Raw genomic sequence first — 13,461 nt, forward strand, 5'->3', positions numbered from 1 at the left:
AATGTAAAAGCAGTGTTTGAAATGTCCTATTGTGTGCCGAACACATCCTCCTTATTGACATTTGTAAGAAGAAATCTTATTGTTAATGTGTTTGGGGGGGGAGGGTGGGCGGAGGAGAGGGAGAGAAGAGAGAATATTTTGTTATGGCTGATCCATATAAATCAGGAAAATATTGCATTGCTCTGTGTATCCGGATCCCTTTTTATAAACAGAATTTAGAACATGGTTTTTATTCGGGGAATTTTTTTTTTTTTTTTGAGATGGCAGAAAACTGTCGCTTATTTAGTAAGTTGTATGCCACCTTTTAACCCCTTCACTGCTCTGCGGTGGTTCGCTGGATTCTCCAATTTGTAAAGGTGTTAAGTGAAATCCCTTCTTTTTGGGATGGATGTGTTTTTTTGGGGGGGGGGGGTTTGAAAGGGGTAGCTGAAGATTTCAAAGATGAAGAATCTGAAATCTCACTTGGTCTCTGCATCATTCCCTTTGGGGGGAGAAACTATTGGTCATGTGTTTTTATTCTTAAATGTATTTTACCACTTTTTTTTTTTTTTTTTTTAAATGCAACATTTTGGAGCAAATAAATCGTATCCAGTGTTAACGTTGACTTGTCCTTCCTTTTTTTTTTTTTTGTTTTGAAACTAGCTGCATGCCTTTTTTTAAATCCTTTCTTGAAACTAGGAGAGGTAGTATTGAGTATCCGTGTGCACTTCTAAGAAAAGAGGGGAAAAAATTAAATTGCAGAAATACCCAACAAGTGATTGAGGGTCTTTCAAAAATCGAAATCGCTGATCTTCAAAGCATATGCACTCTATTTGAGTGAGTTGATTTTTAAAGGTGTGTGTGTGTGTGTGTGTGTGTGTGTGTGTGTGTGTGTGTGTGTGTTCACGTATGTAAGATGCTCTAAAGTCTAATCTACATACCCGCACTTTAGATTGAACTTTAGAGCATTGTGTGTGTGTGTGTGTGTGTCCGCCCCCTAGACACCTGTTGTCCCTGATCCAAAGAAAAGACTGTCTAGCCCATCAGTGGTCAGTAGTGCACCTATGGTGTCAAGGTAGTCAATGGGTCCGTAATGAGGGAGCTGTGCGTGGCCACTGAGTTAACCGGAGTAGGGGGAATAAAAACCCTTACCTATAATTCGTCTCCGGTCTAGGACCTGCTCTCCTCAATAGCTCCTGCGTGCAGCCTTCTGTGATTGACTGGAAATGGTAGGGCTCCGGCGCAACTGCGCATGACAGACTTGAAAAAACTCCTGGATGATCTTCAACAAACTTTATTGCACATCACACACTGGGGCTACACCACGATCTCAACCTCTACGCGTTTCACCCTCTAGGATAGGGCTTCATCTCGGAGTGGGGAGACGTGGTGTAAGCCTGGAAATTTAAACTTAAAAAGCCCGCGAAAACAGGCCCCCTTCATTAACCCCTTCATGTAAAAATTGCCTAAAACGGCACCTGCATAATCACTTACATGTGAAAGCAATGCCTTAAAGTGTCGCAAAAGCCCAAGCTATTATTGAATTAATCATTTCTATGTTTGGCTCATATTGCATATTTAAAATATCACAAAGGGTATATTAAAAATTGTCAACAACATTTCAAAGTTATACTGCGCCCCTGATTATAATAAATCAATCTTAAAGTACAGCCTCATACCTATTATATTAAGTAAAAGCATTTTAAACGTATTTCACATAATTGATCAATATAAAGGCAAAGTTGATGCTGGTCACTTAAATGACGAGGTCATTTTGGGGAAACAGTAAGGAAAAATGGAAAAAATACGTTGGGAGGAAAGAGGGGGGAGGGGGGAGGGGGGGAGAGAGAGCAGCAGAGAGAAACAGATGCGGAAGATAAATTGTAATTCATTGTAATAAAAATAAACTGAATAATCCTAATTTAAACTTAAAAAGTACAAAGACAAAGCAGACTCCAATACTCTATACATAAATAGTACTATCTCATCTTATAGGAAACATCGTAGATCCCATTCTACATTAAGTCCATTGGGTTGTAGGGTGCTCAATGCAAAAATCCAATGAGCCTCTCGCTGGTGCAAGATTTTAATCCGATCTCCGCGAGGAGGTAATGGAATGTGCTCAATGGCTAAACATTGCAGAGCATCCACTGAACCCAATGGACAGGTGTTAAAATGTACACCGGATGCAGCATATCATGGTTCCGAATGAGTCTTAAATGCTCTAAGATGCGAATCTTGACTCTGCTGGTTAAACCCACGTATTGCTTATTGCATCCGCATTTCAACAAGTAAACAACAAAATTTGTCTGACAAGACATAAAGGATTTTATCTTGAATCTACGTGTTTTGTCACGGTTGGTAAAATGTGTTGCTTTACTCAAGTTTGGGCATATTTTGCAATGGCCGCATTTAAACGAACCCAGCAGTTTAGGAAATAAAGACAATCTGTTCTTCTTTTGAATCATGGGCTTAATCATACTTGGTGACAAGAAGTTACCTAATGTAGCCGCTTTGCGAAAAACTACCTTAGGGCCAGTACAGACTGTTTTTTGTAACAAAGGGTCTAAAGATGGAGTGGCCCAGTGTTTTCGAATGATCATTTTGATGGCATTAGCTTGTTCGCTGTAATTAGTAATGAAGTAGGGCGCATCAGTGCTCTCGAATGGTGTACCTTGGCCAGATCGACTATTGTCCATATTGATTAACATCTCTCTATCAGTACCGAGAGCTACGTCATAGGCTAAATCGAGATCCTTTTGGGCATACCCCCTTGACAGAAATCTGTCCCTCATCTCGCCCGCCCGGTGTACAAAGGCCTCCAATGAGGAACAGTTCCGACGCAAGCGGAGGAACTGTCCCCTTGGAATGCCTGTGACCAGAGGACGGGCATGGCAACTTTTGGCATGAAGTAAAGAATTCCTGGCATTTTCTTTTCTAAAAATCTCAGATTGAGAATAAAATTCAATGTCAATATATAAATTGAGATCTAAAAACTGTATTCGATACATATCAAACACATAAGTGAACCTGAGATTCAGTGTGTTGTCTGCCAGGTAGTCAAAAAACTTTTTAAGCTCCTCCTCCCCACCACCCCAGATCATAATGAGGTCATCAATATAGCGTTTATAAAAAGCTATATGATGCCTAAATGGATTTGAATCTCCAAACACGTGGGACATCTCCCACCAACCCATGAACAGGTTGGCATAGGAGGGGGCAAACGAAGTCCCCATGGCGATCCCACGTGTTTGGAGATAAAACTGTTGATCAAAAAGGAAATAATTGTGCGTGAGTGAAAATCTAATACTATCCAATAAAAAAGCAATATGTGCTGGGGAAAGAAAAGAGTGGTGGTGGAGAAAAAAATCAATAGCTGTAAGACCATGTTCATGTTTAATGATGTTGTATAAAGAAGCTACATCCAGGGTAACCCAGATGTACTGTAGTGTGCATGCCATGTAAAAGGTGCTAAAAGTGATAAAACATGCTTAGTGTCCATAATGTGTGAAGGTAAGGAGTGCACTAGTGGTTGTAAAAAGTGATCTATATACTGAGAAAGGTGCTCACCCAGGGATCCGATGCTAGAAATGATGGGTCTACCTGGGGGTGATGTGAGTGTTTTGTGAATTTTGGGGAGGTGATGAAAAATGGGTGTGATGGGATCTGGAGTGGTGAGGAAGTCTCGCTCAGTGGGTGTGAGAATATGTAAAATCTCACCTTCATCCATGAGATCTGCGAACTCTGCGAAATTGAGGGGTCGGATCACTGCCAAGGGCCTCATAAGCCTCTGGATCGCCGAGTTGCCGCTGGGCCTCCAAGATGTAATACTCCCTATCGAGTACAACTGTTGCACCCCCTTTATCGGCTTTTCTAATAAGAATAAGGTCATTGTCGGCAAGTGATTTGATGGCTGCCCTTTGTTCTATTGTTAAATTATCTCGATAAGATCCCCTGTCTCCTACACCCTTGGCAAGAAGTGAAAGATCTCTTTCTATCCCTCTCTGAAAAATATCGATGTACTGCCCCTTCATATGGGAACGGTAGAACAGCCACTTCTTTTTAAAACCAGAGTTGATGCTACCCAAGGAATCTATAGGGTCATCAACCGTGTTGTTTTCATTGAAGAGATCTGTCAAGTCTTGCTGGTGGCACTGATCTTGGAAGCCTAGGGGAATAGAGATATCTGGGTTAACTTCAAAAATTGGTAACATTGCATTCTTGTTCCCAATCCTAGAGGGAAAAAATCGTTTAAGAGTTAATTTGCGTGTGAATTTGTAAACATCCACCATGGTTGGGAAGAGGTTAAACTGTGTACTGGGTGCAAAAGATAGTCCAAGATGTAAAATAGACAATTCAGACTGTGTAAGTTCATACTTAGAGATGTTTATGACGTTACTGTTCGTAATGTCTAAGTCTTCAATCTCTTTGATGGCATCCCACTGTATGTTTTTTCTCCTGCCTCTTCTGGTCTTTCCCCGTTTTTTGAAGACTTTTGACTGGCCGGTCTGCTCGGATACGTCATCTCACTGGCCTTTTCATCACCAGATGATGGATAAAAGTCACTCTCAGAAAAGGAGAAAGAAACTGCATGCGGTGATACTTCATTATCTTTTGTAACCTTAAGAATAGATTTGTTGCCACCACCCTCTTTATGTGATTTCTTGGATCTAGGTTTACCCTTGCTTCTAGTGGATAATTTTTGCCAGATGTAAATTTGGTGTGCCTCATAGTCAGCCTTGTCCCTCTCGAATTTCGTTTGTTTGTTTGCCATAATAATCTTTTCTTGTTTATTTAATTTGCTAGCTATTTTAGAATCTAGCTCTTTGAAATTCTCCATATGGGAAAAGGCTTGCAATTTTTTCTGCAATTCTGCCACTTGTTTGGACACAGCTTTATTTTCTTGCGCTTTATGTTGTATAATAAGGTCCATTAACTTGAATGAGCAGTCGTTAAGAATGAGGCACCACTGTCGCTCAAAATCACCGTTCACGAATCCAAAATATGGTGTTTTGGTGTGGCGCAGCCCTCTAGGTATACGCTTAACACGATTGTAATTTTCCATGGTGGTGATTTTCCACCATAATCTTTGGCGTTGCAATAGACACTTCTCCAACCTTGCAAAGTGTATCTTGAGATCTGCAGTGTCCTCGCATAGGAGTTCATTGGTGTTGCTAAAAATAGCCTCCGCTCTGTGAGAGCGATTGGAAATGTTGCAGCAACTGAATAAAAATTCTGAATCTTGCTCAGGTTCAGTTTCCATATTGGTGTAGCCCTTATGTGTGTGTGTGTGCCCCTGGTGTCAGAAATACACCTGGTAACGCAGTCCCAACACTGTGAACACAGTGTAAGCAGGGGATTGTGAAGAATCCACAGGAGAAATTAATATTTTTAATACTGACTACTCACCGAGCTGCTGACAGAGTATACAGATCCAAAGAAAAGACTGTCTAGCGCATCAGTGGTCAGTAGTGCACCTACAGTATGGTGTCAAGGTAGTCAATGGGTCCGTAATGAGGGAGCTGTGCGTGGCCACTGAGTTAACCGGTGTAGGGGGAATAAAAACCCTTACCTATAATTCGTCTCCGGTCTAGGACCTGCTCTCCTCAATAGCTCCTGCGTGCAGCCGTCTGTGATTGACTGGAAATGGTAGGGCTCCGGCGCAACTGCGCATGACAGACTTGAAAAATCTCCCGGATGATCTTCAACAAACTTTATTGCACATCACACACTGGGGTTTGTGTGTGTGTGTAGAATCACGTATGTAAGATGCTCTAAAGTCTAATCTACATACCCGCACTTTAGATTGAACTTTAGAGCATTGTGTGTGTGTGTGTCCGCCTCCCAGACGCCTATTGTCCCTGTTCTGAAATCTGGATTGGGCCTAAATATCCTGCAGGGATGATGCTGGTAAGAGATGCAGGAAACTAATTGCAAGCTCTGCGGTACAGGATACCTATCCCATGTGGAGGTGAATGTTAACTCAAAGCACTGTTTATCGATTCTCTGTGTACAGCACCTGTCTGCCCCCTTCCTCTGCAAAACCTTTTCAAGTACAGATCAGTGTTCTGCAGACTCTGGGGAGCACATCAAGATTTGGATTTCAATGGGGTGAGGATCTCTCCTCACTCCCTGCCTTAGTATATTTATAAAGGCAACACAAGGAAAGGGGGCAGCCCCCGCTCAGCCCAAGATAAATGTATGGGGAGATGGTGTTCCTCTGGGTAGAGAACTATACAGTAAACTATAACAAAACAAGAAAACCCAGTTGTAGGCACTCAGTCACCATATTGGATGTATGTGACATTATTAAAAACACAATTTTTATTTACAAAAGCTTATTAAAATAAAAACTATCAACTGTGAAATCCAATGGGTTTCACATTAAAGAATTCCTCTTAATGTGCACTCTAACTATGTATTAAGTATTTTGGAAATGTCCGCAGTGTTAAATACTCAGAACATGTCGAAACAACAAGAGAGTACATGAATCTCGATAGACCCCATGATTATAAAACAAAATAATAACATGTTATTAACATCTAATGCATATATAAAAAGTGAGATACAAGTGAATGTGTTCAATGTGAATAAAATCCCCTCAGTGGGATCCCACTAGACTGGTAAAGTGACATTTGATGCAGTCACTATACACAAAGAGTTATATGCACTACTGTTTATAGTTATACCAATAGCATTTGCAGTTTTACAGTCTGAGCAGCAGCTATTCTTGAAGCCTCACATCAGTGTCTCATTACTGGGCTTATTGGCTATATTAGCCAAGATAATATTGTCCACACATCTCAGCGCTAAACTACTGCTGCCATGATGCTGCGACTATTTATATTTGCTCTTACCTCGCTTCTTTTCAAAATGCACATTTCTTTCTACCAGCCCCATGTCTCCAACTCTATTCATATATCTCCATCTTCTTTACCCCTCAATAAAAAAACACCCACACAAATCCTCTATTCACACTCTCTATCTACTCCTTCCTGCTGCTGGGGACCTCCCCTAACCCTGAAGCCAGACATACACACCTGATCTCACCTAAGCCTCCCTGCCAACTCTTCCCCTTTAAATGGTGTTAACCTTTTCATTTAACGCCCATCTACAGCACTTATTCCCTCCCCTGCTGTCTCTGTAAGTTTCCCCTCAAACCTCTTAGATTTTAAACTCTTCGGGGCAGGGATTTCCTTTCCCATTGTCTGATTTTTGCTGCACTTATTGTATTTTTTAAATTCCCTGTACTGTATCCTTTGTGAAGCGCTGAGTACACTTTTGGCGCTATATAAATAAAGACATACAATACAATATACAGCCATACTCCACTTTGTGTGTGGGGGTCCTTATCCACTTAGGGATCGCCATTGTGGACTGTGACACTTATATTGTGCTATGCATTGATTCAACCCAGCACACGCAGTTCGCTACACAAACAGTTTCATCTATTTCACCTGTGAGGCTGATTAACCCTTGGCATTCCTCCGTTATCTCCACCTACATGTAGTTAGTTAGATTGGTCATTCACTAGGTTGTTAGTTCACTGTCACCATCCATTGCGCCACCATGTGGTTACTAAGGTATTTGTCAATCCAGTGACTATAATACTATAGAGACATAGTAGATGATGTTGAAAAAAGACTTCCGTCCATCAAGTTCAACCTATGCTAAATTTAGACAACAGATACTTTATCCTATATCTATACTTACTTATTGATCCAGAGGAAGGCAAACAAAAACCCCATTAAGGGAACAATTAATTCCTTCCTGACTCCCAAGAATTGGCAATTGGATTAATCCCTGGATCAACATCCTTCCCATGTATACTTATTTGGTATATCCCTGTATACCTTTCCCATCTAAAAAGATGTCCAACCTTTTTCTAACAAATCTATTGTATCTGCCATCACAGTCTCCATGGATAATGAATTCCACATTTTAACTGCCCTTACTGTAAAGAACCCTTTCCTTTGCTGGTGAAATTTCCTTTCCTCCAACCTTAAGGGATGGCCTGAGTCCTTTGTACTGCCCGTGGGATGAATAGTTCTTTTGAAAGCTCCTTGTATTGTCCCTGAATATATTTGTATATAGTTATCATATCCCCTCTTAGACGCCTCTTTTCTAATGTAAATAAATCTAATTTAGCTAGCCTCTCCTCATAAGTTACAATGTCCATCCCCTTTATTAATTTGGTGGCTCTTCTCTGCACTCTCTCTAGTTCCATAATGTCTTTTCTTAGGATCGGTGCCCAAAATTGTACTCCATATTCAAGGTGTGGTCTTACTAATGCGTTGTAAAGGGGCATAATTATGTTTACTTCCCTTCCATCCATTGCCCATTCGATGCAAGATAAGATCTTGTTCGCCTTTGCAGCTACTGCATGACATTGGGCACTATTGCTAAGCCTGCTGTGTACAAGCACTCCTAAATCCTTCTCCATCAAGGATTCCCCCAATATATCTCCATTTAATTTGTAAGTCGCCTTTTTATTCTTGCATCCCAAATGCATAACCTTACATTTATCTGTATTAAACCTCATCTGTTATCTACCTGCCCACGTTTCCAGGCTCTCCAAGTCCTTCTGAAGAGAAATTACATCCTGCTCTGATTCTATTACCTTACACAATTGAGTATCATCAGCAAAGATGGATACTTTGCTCTTGATCCCAACCTCAAGGTCATTAATAAATAAGTTAAAAAGCAGGGGTCCCAGTACCGATCCCTGAGGTACTCCACTCACGACTTTAGCCCAACCTGAAAAAGTTCCATTTATGACAACCCTCTGTTGTCTGTCCTTTAATCAGTTTTCAATCCAGGTGCATATATTATTACTGAGTCCAACTTTCTTAATTTTGTACACCAACCTCTTGTGTGAAACCGTATCAAAAGCCTTTGCAAAATCTAAGTAGACCACATCAACTGCATTACCCTGGTCTAAATTCCTACTTACCTCCTCAAAGAAACAAATAAGGTTAGTTTGGCAAGATCTATCCTTCATAAATCCATGCTGACTATTACTAATAATTTTGTTTGCCATTAGGTATTCCTGAATATTATCCCATATTAAACCTTCAAGTAGTTTCCCTACTATTGAAGTGAGGCTTACAGGTCTGTAATTTCCCGGTTGTGATCTAGCTCCCTTCTTAAATATAGGCACCACATCTGCTTTACGCCAATCTTGTGGTACTGAGCCTGTGGAAATTGAGTCCTTGAATATTAAATTTAATGGTTTGGTTATTACTGAGCTTAACTCCTTGAGAACTCTTGGATGTATGCCATCGGGGCCAGGTGCCTTATTTACTTTAATTTTTTCAAGTCGCTTATGAACTTCTTCCTCAGTTAACCAATTGTTCATTAATATGGAGGTTGTGGCTTCCTCCTGCGGCACTACTATTGAACTTGATTCTTCCCTGGTAAACACTGAGACAAAGAATGTGTTTTATACCTCAGCTTTTTCCTTATCTCCAATAATCTGCCTACCCATCTCACACTGAAAGGGTCCTATATTTTCTTTTCTCATTTTTTTGTTATTAAGGTACTTAAAGAATTTTTTAGGGTTGACCTTACTTTCTATTGCAATCCTATTTTCATTATCCATTTTTGCTAATTTGATTGCCCTTTTGCAATTTTTGTTACATTCCTTAAAATACTGATACGATGTCTCTGTCCCTTCTGACTTAAAGAATCTAAACGCCTTCCTCTTCTTGTCCATTTCCTTCCCTACCTGATTATTTAGCCACATTGGTTTTGACTTATTTCTTTTATACTTATTACCCAAGAGTATACACTGGCAAGTGTGCTTTTCTAACAATGTTTTAAAGACTGGCCATTTATCTTCTACATTTTTCCCTGCAAAAACATCATCCCATTGTATTACTACTAGATTAGACATCAGTTTATCAAAATCTGCCTTTCCAAAGTTGAAGGTCTTTGTTGAACCCAAGTAATCTGTTTTTTGATAATTTATTTCAAATGAGACCATGTTATGATCACTGTTCCCCAAATGTTCCAGGACTTGAATATTTGTTATTACTTCTACATTGTTTGATATGACCAAATCCAGAACTGCCCCTCTCCTGGTTGGGTCCTCAATAATTTGGGTCATATAATTGTCTTTAAACACCCCCAAAAAACTATTCCCTTTTGTTGTAACGCTAATCTCATTGCCCCAGTCTATTTCTGGATAATGAAAATCCCCCATTATGCAAACATGACCCAGTTTTGATGCCTTCTCCATTTGCAAAAGTATTTTAGCTTCCTCAATCTCACAGATATTTGGTGGTTTATAGCATATTCCCACAAACATTTTCTTTATACTTTTACCTCCACTGCTAATTTCTATCCATAAAGTCTCTACATTTTCATCATTCCCTTCATAGACATCATCCCTTATAATAGGTTTTAGATCCGGTTTAACATATAAACATACTCCACCTCCCCTTCTATAACTATAACCTGTCCTATCCTACTGATATATAACTACATCTGGTTCGGATCCCACTGGGGATTTTATTCACATTGAACACATTCACTTCTATGTCACTTTTTATATATGCATTAGATGTTAATAACATTTTATTATTTTGTTTTATAATCATGGGGTCTCTCGCGATCCATGTACTCCCTTGTTGTTTTGACATGTTCTGAGTATTTCACTCCGCGGACATTTCCGAAATACTTACTAAAATATAGGTAGAGTGCACATTAAGAAGCATTCTTTCATGTGAAACCCATTGGATTTCACATAGTTGATAACATTATATTTGCCTTTTCCCCTCATGCACCACCTTCACAATTTTACTCATATGTACAGGTTTCTAAATATAGGTTGAGTGGCAGGCCTTCTTTGTCTTTGTAAAATAAATACTACATGGAAAATCTTGACGCAGAATGGATCCCTCAACACCCGCGTATTTATTTTATTTATTATTTATTTATAAAATATTTTACCAGGAAGTAATACATTGAGAGTTACCTCTCGTTTTCAAGTATGTCCTGGGAGGTGTTGGCGTAGGTGTTGGGACCTTTAATGATGTATAAAGGAGTAATGGTTATGTTATAAGTCCAGTCTCCTTAGGTTTGATACCCAACAAAAAAGAGTCTAATGCCCTATCTAATTATTTAGGGATTAGTGTGTACAAACACTGCTTGAATAGATGGATTCAGTATATTAGTATTCACTAATAATGGTTAGAGTCACTGATAAGTTTAAATACTGAATCCAGCCACACTGTATAGAGGGAATAACTGCTAAGTCCTGCGGTCAATGTACATGAAGTTAAGCTTAGTGTGGTGCCCTTTCAGTGAGGCTGGTGTATCAGAGATATATTAATATCATACACAAAGACTACCGCATGCACACCAATAGTATACTAATACCCCATAAATGCTGGCATATATTTCTGGTACTATCACAGAAGCCAACGGTGCTCCAGGGAAGAGAATCATAGGGAAGCAACAAAAAAGAATCCCTTGCAGAGCACACGGGTGTAACGGGAAAAGTATATGACAAAGTTTATTGATATAATAAAAACGGGATAAAGTATAAAAAGTGGTGGGGGACTCCTCATTCCTACCTTGTGGCAAAAGTGCATAAATAAACACAGATGTTATTGGAACAATGTTCCAACTCAAGAGTATATGGTAAGAATAGCTCATGAGCAACTACACCTAACAGCTGGACCTGTATCATAATGTCTCCTGCTGTATAAAGAGAATGGTGTATTTAAACAAAAGGAAAAAAGAGAGATCCAGCGCTCCACGGATTTCAAGATAATGAATTTATTGTGCCACCCCTTTACATTGGTATTTAAACAAAACACACAGGCAAGTGGGCCCAAAAAACACTGTGTGAAAAATCACAGACATGCATTGCAGATATGCAAGATGATGTAACCCAACACACAAAGATGTATAATTCAAAAACAGTCCAGATGATGCATCGGAGTGAAGCTTGGTATCTGCAAAAATAAGCTGTCCCGTAATAAAGCATTCTAATGTCAATACAAAGATCCCAGATACATCACCATGTGAAGATGAATGGTGACATGTGCACTTGGTCCTGGTTGCTGAGGAGGGGGCCTGCCACCACACTCCCACTCCTACGCCTTTCGACGGGAGGCCTTCTACTGGGAGTGTGAGTAGGTTCAAATACACCATTCTCTTTATACAGCAGGAGACATTATGATACAGGTCCAGCTGTTAGGTGTAGTTGCTCATGAGCTATTCTTAAATCATGACACGGTGTAATATGTTGTGTTGTTGTTCACCTGAGGCTGTATTTAGCTAATTTTAAGACCTGCTAAGGAACAGATAATTGTTATTATGTCCTGATATGTAAAACCATAGAATTCAAAGAGGGTGTACTTTCTTTTTCACCCCACTGTATATCCAACGCGATTCTTTTAAAGTAATTCCTTGTCCCAGTCACCTCTGAGAGTGCCTGGGGAGAATGGTCAATTCAAGTGAATCCCAGTGTATTAATATCTCCATTGTGGCATAAATCACGTTTTGCAATAGGGGTGTCCAGATGGTTTCTAACAGACCCTATATGCTTGAGTACCCGCTGTTTGAATTGTCTGCGGGTCTTCCCTATGTACGTCTTACCACAGAGGCAGGCAGCCATATGGATAACCCTAGTAGATAAGCAATTAACACATTTTCGAATGACAAAGCTCTTTGAGTCATTCCAATTTTGAAATTGCTTGTAACATTTATGTATTGGCATGCTTTACAGTGTTGCCATCTATAAGATCCTTGTGGTCTAGTTGGTAGCCACAATGGTACTGATACTTGGCTGAAATGGCTACGTACAAGTCGGTCACGTAAGTTCTTACTTCGTCTGCTGGTGACAGATGGGTATTGTTGTAATACTTCTTTTAGGTCTTCGTCTGCTTGTAAGATGTACCAATGTCTCCGGAGTATCCCTTGTACAAGAGCCCATTGTTTATTATATGTACCAATAAAACGCACAATTTTTTGGTCACGGGTCTTGTTTTTTGTCCTTGGGTAGTTCCAGGTGAGGTACGTATTTCGCTCTTTTGTATGTTCTAGTGTTGCTCTTGTTCAAATAGCCTCTTTCTTTAAATCTTGTTCTCATTAGGAGGGCCTGTTTTTTTTAATTCTGCCTTATCACTACAGTTCCTTTTCAGGCGTAGAAATTGGCCTGTCGGTATACCTAATACTTGGGTTTTCGGGTCGTGACTATCTGCAATAAGTATGCTATTAGTAGCAGTGGGTTTCCGATATATAGTGGTATCGAGGTGTCCATCGGTTCCTCGTGATATGGTTAGGTCTAGAAAGCATATATTGTTTGGCTTGTGTTCAAGGGTAAGACGCAGGTTATAGGGATTCATATTGAGAATTTTTACAAAGTCTTTCAACATGTTTGTTCACGGTAATCCATAATTAGATAGGGCATTAGACTTTTTTTGATGGGTATCAAACCTAAGGAGACTGGACTTATAACATAACCAATAC

Source organism: Ascaphus truei, chromosome 6 (genome assembly GCF_040206685.1).
Source record: "Ascaphus truei isolate aAscTru1 chromosome 6, aAscTru1.hap1, whole genome shotgun sequence".
NCBI classification, from domain to species: Eukaryota; Metazoa; Chordata; class Amphibia; order Anura; family Ascaphidae; genus Ascaphus; species Ascaphus truei.